At 36.3% G+C, this 6,581-nt stretch overlaps 1 pseudogene; it reads left to right on the forward strand.

The window, feature by feature from the left end:
* The first annotated feature begins 2,875 nt into the window (after nucleotides 1-2,875).
* LOC104669536 lies at nucleotides 2,876-3,734 on the forward strand (annotated as a pseudogene).
* The last annotated feature ends 2,847 nt before the right edge of the window (nucleotides 3,735-6,581 follow it).

Genomic DNA, 6,581 nt, shown 5'->3' on the forward strand with positions numbered 1-6,581 from the left:
TTTGCCTGGCTGGTGCCCTGTTGCCTGCGACCATGTTGCCTGCTTCTTACTGTACACATGGTTTACAAAGGAAATGGAAGATAGAGCCACCATTCTGAACATGCCTAGTCCCCAGGTAGCACCTTTTCCTATTGGCACAGCTGCCAGCATTTATTTGTGCAAGCTTCCATCTTGCTTATCTATGTCTGCAGCTCAATTTTACACACTGCTCTATATTAGAAAAGAAGTAATTTGGGGTCTGCTTTTTTTAAATTAAAATTTATTTTTAATTCCTGCATCAATAATTGTTAATGTCACGGGAAACATTCATAATGTATTTGTATTTATGAACAAGCAAGATAGCAAACTCTTGTGGTTCTTTTTAAGTTATTTATACAAATGTATGGGGTACAAGTGTAATTCAATTACATGCATATATTCCATTTTGGTGAGGTCAGGGCTTGTAGGGCATGCATCACTCAAATAATGTACATTACAACCATTAAGTAATTTCTCATCTTCCACCCCCATCCTAACCCGCCACCCTATTAAGTCAGGTGTCATACTGTGCTGTACTTCAATGACCAAAACAACAAAGATACATTGTTTTCTGAGACTCAGTTTTAAAAATCAACCTAAGATAAAAGATTACTCCTATGCCAATAAAACATTGTGTGTGTGTGTGTGTGTGTGTGTGTGTGTATTTGTTTATACTCAAGAAATGTATACAGAGTCTTTCCCACTGCACAAACCTAAAAGTAAAGTCAAATGGCCCTGTGCAATAAACATCATGGTAATAACTTCAAAAAGTAAGCTTCCTCCAATGAATGTAAATTCAAAATAAAAAGAAGAAACTGTTGCTCCAGATGTGCAGAAATCAATATAAAAACACAGGAAGCATGGAAAAGCAAGGTTTATGACACATTCAAAAGAACACAATAATTTTCCAGTATTCTAGCAAAAAAATTCATTGAAATATCAGACTTTAAAAGACTTTCAAAAAATAGATTTTAAAGAAGCTCAAAGAGATGCAAGAGAAATCTGAAAGCCAATACAAAAATAAATAAATAAATTCAGAGAATGAATGAGAAATGTATCAAGGAGGCAGATATCTTTTAAAAGAAATCCAAACAAAAATTATGGAGGTTTATTGAAGAAAAAAGAAAATACATTTAAAGATTCAATAATAGACGAGAACAGGAATAAAATGAATTTTCAGAACTTGAAAACACGTCTTTCAAAATAATCTACTCAGACAAAAATAAGAAAAAAAGAATAAAAGAGCATGAACAAAGACTGAGATGTTTGGGACTAAATATAGTGACTAAACTTACAAATTATCAGTGTTTTTGAGGGGTAAAATAATCAACATTTTAGAAAACCTATTTAAGAAAATAATTGAAAATAAAGTTTAAGAAAACTTCCCAAACCTAGCAACAGAGTTAGACATCCATATACAGGAAGCCCAGCAATCACAGCAAAATACATTGCAAAAGGGGTTCATCATGGCATATGATAATCAGAATATCTAAAGTCAAAGTGCAAGAAATAATTCTAAAATCAGTAAAAGAATAACATCTAGTCATTTATAAAGGAAACCACATCAGACTAACAGCAGACTTCGCAACAGAAACTTTACTGGCCAGAAGAGAATGGGATGGCACTTTTAAAGTTGAAAGGAAAAGAAACTGCCAGCCAAAAATTTTACATTAAGCTAGATTAACCTTCACAAATGAAGAAGAAATAAAGTCTTGCCCTGACAAATAAATGCTGGGGAAACTAATTACCACTAGGCTGGGCCTATGAGAGAAGTTCAAAGGATTTCTAATATAAAAACAAAAGATTGATATTCACTATCATTAAAACATGTAAAAGTATAAAATACATCTTAAAAAACAAAAGAGAAAAAGAAAAAATATCAAATCACAACACGACAGAATTTTATCAAACCACAAATATAAATAGATTAAAAAATAGAAAACAACATTATGACAGAAACAAAACCTTACATGTCAATATTAACCTTGAATACAAATCAATTAAATTCCCCATTATGTGGTATAGATTTAGCAAATGGATAAGAAAAGTTGATTCAACACTATGTTGCCTACAAGAATCTCACCTTACTTGTAAGACACATATAGACCAAAAGTAAAGGGAGGAATATATTAACACAAACAGAAACCAAAAGCGAACAGGAGTATCCATATTTACATCAAATAAAACAGATTTTAAATTAAAAAAAGTAACAAAAAGGATAAAGAAGGTAATCATCCAATAATAATCAATTCAGCAAGAGGATATAACAATCCTAAATATATATGCGCCCAACATCAAAACACCCAGATTTAAAAAAAATTACTAAACCTGTAGAAAGAGATAGACAGCAATACAATAATAGTGGAGAAATTAGAAATTCTACTCACAGCATTGAGAGATCATTGAAATAGAAAAGTTGAGAAATAATTATTGGACTTAAATTAGACTTTAGACCCAATGGACCTAAAAGACATTTACAGAACATGCTTCCCACTCAACCATAGAATATACACTCCTGTCATCAAAACATAGAACATTCTGCAACATAGACCATGTAGTAGGCAATAAAACAAGTCTCAACAAAGTACCCCCCAAAATCAAAATTATATCAACTACCTTTTAAAACCACAGTAGAATGAAACTACAAATCAATATGAAGAAGAATTTCAGAAACTAAAATTACAAAGAAATTAAACAACATGTTCTTAAACAGTCACCATGTCAATTAAGAAATTAAGATGGTCAGCTGCTTTCCCTGCCGTCAGTCAGGCTGCGCCCGCTTGCTTCTTCAGGGCCCAGTCCCTCGGATCCATCGCCGCTTCTAGACCCTACTGCGGTCTCGGATATTGCTGGGAAAATGTCTGGTGAATTTTCGTTGGCAGATGCACTACCTGAACGCTCCCCTGCAAACCTCTGCTGTGAGCAATACAAAACCTGGCCAACCTCCTCAAGGCTGGCCAGGCTCCAGCCCTTGGAATAATCCGAGTGCTCCCCCTTCGGTGCCATCTGGACTCCCACCAAGTGCAACACCCTCCACTGTGCCTTTTGGACCAGCACCAACAGGAATGTATCCTTCCATGCCTCCCACCGGACCACCTCCAGGACACCCAGCACTCTTTCTTCCTTCGGGACCATCATGCCCCCCACCCGGTGGTCCTTATCTAGCCCCAACAGTGCCAGGCCCTGGCTCCACAGGGCCATATCCTACACCAAATATGCCCTTTCCAGAGCTACCCAGACCATATGGTGCACCCACAGATCCAGCTGCAGCTGGTCCTTTAGGTCCATGGGGATCCATGTCTTCTGGACCTTGGGTGCCAGGAATGGGAGGGCAGTATCCTACCCCTAATATGCCATATCCATCTGCAGGGCCATATCCCGCTCATCCTCCTCCCCAAGCCCCTGGGCCAGCACCACCTGTTCCACGGGGCACCGTTCCACCAGGAGCCTGGGGACCAGCAGCACCATATCCTGCCCCTACAGGATCGTATCCCACACAGGACTCTATCCTACTCCCAGTGATCCTTTCCAAGCGCCTTCAGGACCTTCTGGTGCTCCACCGATGCCTGGTGGTCCCCACTCTTACCATTAAGTTAACAATGGACGAAGAGATGACGCTTTGCTTTTTGAAGTACACGTATATGCACATGAATGCATATATAAAAATTGCCGGTTTCACTATTAGAGGGCATTCATGAAAGAACAACTCTTGCACCTCTCAGAGAGGATAACTGCCTCTTGTACTTGGATGTGTAGTACATCATATATATACAATCATATAAAAGCATAGAAGTAAATCATTCAGATGTGATTTTTATTTGGTTTTCATGGAAAGTTATGGTGATAAAATATATTGAATAGCTTTTTGACAGAATTTGTTTAAACTATGAAACTACATACTTAAAAATCTAAGATGTGGATTATTGCTAGAATCTGCGACTTCATTGGCAAATTATTTCAAGTATTTTTCTATAATTACTTTTCCCTTCTAGATAAATAAACTTTGAGAATAACCCATCATAATCCAAACAAATAATACCTCAACATTTTGAGCTGTTCTGTCGGACAAAAAAACCTGGTCCTTTTGAGGTTATATTTTGGATATACATTTTTAAACTGTCAGTAATTATTGTCAGATGTGGAGTTCAATAGCCAGCCAGTGTTCATTTTTGTCCTTGAGCTTTCAGTAAAAACTTCCTGGTTTTATTTTAGTCATTGGGTCATACAGCACTAAAGTCTGCTATTTATGGAAACTAACCTTTTTGTTTTTAATCCAGGCCAACATGTATGTAAATTAAATTTTTAGATAATTGGTTATCTCTTTGTACTACCTGAGGTTTGATTATGAGATGTGCATATTGCTTTGGGAAGAGCTCGAGGAAGGAAATAATTCTCTCCTTTGTTTTGAACCTCAAACTAGATAAACCCTAGGCATTGCTTACTTACAACAGGTAATTTTCATTCCCACAAAAACCTGAGGCAGCTCTTCTGCCCAGAGCATTCCCTATAGCCACCCCTACCCCACTTGCCCTTGGTTCTTTAGAAGAAGCACATTCCTTGATTCCTCCCTGATGTGGTAAACTGGCACACTCTAGGGGTCTAAAACATAAGACAGTTGTGTTTAGAGAACCTTAAGTCATGCAGACATGACTGTTCTCTTTGTACAAGTGTGAACCAAAATATGTGTCTGTTTTTCAGAGTCTGGTTGAGCTATGTTATTGTCTACTGCATAATTTTCTGAGTCTGTTTGTAAAGTGCTTATGCCGAATAGTTCAGTTCTGTATTTGTTGACAGGTAAATAAGTGGAGTTGAGTGCCATCTTTGAAAAAATTACCCTCTAGCTCTAACACTGAAAATAATAATAAATTGTAGATCTCTGCAACTAAGTTTAAAAAAAAAAAAGATGGTCAGCCAGGGTGGTGGCTCACACCTGCAACCTCAGCACTTTGGGAGGCTGAGGCAGGTGGATCACCTGAAGTCAGGAGTTTGACACTAGCCCGGGAAACATGGCAAAACCCTGTGTCTACCAAAAATACAAAAACAAACAAACAAATAAACAAACAAACAAACTGGGTGTAGTAGTGTGCACCTGTGGTCCCAGCTACTCAGGAGGCTGAGGTGGGAGGATCGCTTGAGCCTAGGAGGTGAGGTTGCGGTAAGCCAAGATCGTGCCATTGCACTCAAGCCTGGGTGACAGAGTGAGACCCCATCTCAAGTAAAAAATTAAGATGAAAAGTAAAAATTTGTGGGAACAAATTGGAAATAGAGACACAATATAATAAAACTTGTGAGACACCACAAAAATAGTACTAAGACAGCAGTTTATAGCACTAAATGCCTGCATCAAAAAAGTAGAAAGCTTACATATTAAGGACCCAACATCACACTTAAAGAAACTAGAAAATTAATGACAAACCAAATTCCAAGTTAGAAGAAGAAAACAAATGACAAAAATAAGAACATAATCAAATGAAATAAAGACCAAAAACTACAAATGATCAAAAGAATAAAGAGTTAGTTCTTCAAAAAGACAAAATTGATAAATTGCTAGCTAGACTAACTGCAAAAATAAGAGAGATCTAAATAAACAAAATCAGAAGTAAAAGAATAGACATTACAATGGGTGCAACAGTAATAAAAAAGATCACTAAAAACATTTAAAAACAGCTAGACACTCACAAACCTGAAAACTTAGAAAAAAAATGAATTCCTGGAAACATACGACCTCTCAAGATAGAACCAGGAAGAAACAGAGTGCCTGAAAAGACCGATAGTAAGTAGCATGATTGAGTCAGTAATTTTAAAAAGTCTTGAAAAAGAAAATCTCAGGACCGGATGAATGCACAAATTCTACCAAATGTACAAAGAATTAATAATAATTCTCCTGAAACTCTTCCCCAAAACTGAGGATAATGAAATTCTTTCTAGGTAATTCTGAGGTCGTTATCACCCTGATACCAAAACTAGCCAAGGACACACAACAACAACAACAACAACAACAAAAACGATAAGCCAATATCCGTGGGAACACAAATGCAAGAATTTTCAACAAAATACTACTAAACTGAATCCAACATAAAATCAAAAAGAGAATATACCATGATCTAGTGGGTTCTATACCAAGGATGCAATAACGGTTCAAAGTACACAAAGTAGTATACATAATAGGTTACATGAACAACATTAAGGACAGAAACCTATGGTTATCTCAATAAATGCAGAAATAGAATTTAATAAAACTCACCATTTCTTCATGATGAAAATCCTCAATAAAATAAACATAGAAGTAACATTATAATGAATGAGAAAAATTCTTTTTAAGAACCGAAACAAGAAAAGGATGCCATTTTGACAACTCCTATTTAATACAGTATTGGAAGTCTTAGCCAAAGCAATCAGGCAAAAGAAAGGAAGAAAAGGCACCTAAACTAGAAAAATAAAATTAAATTATTCCTGTTCACTGATGATGTGGTGTTATATTTAGAAAGACCTAAAAACTCTACCAAAATCGTTTAAATATGATAAATGAATTGAGTAAAGTGTCAAGATACAAAATCACCATA

Source organism: Rhinopithecus roxellana, chromosome 6 (genome assembly GCF_007565055.1).
Source record: "Rhinopithecus roxellana isolate Shanxi Qingling chromosome 6, ASM756505v1, whole genome shotgun sequence".
Classification (NCBI taxonomy): Eukaryota; Metazoa; Chordata; class Mammalia; order Primates; family Cercopithecidae; genus Rhinopithecus; species Rhinopithecus roxellana.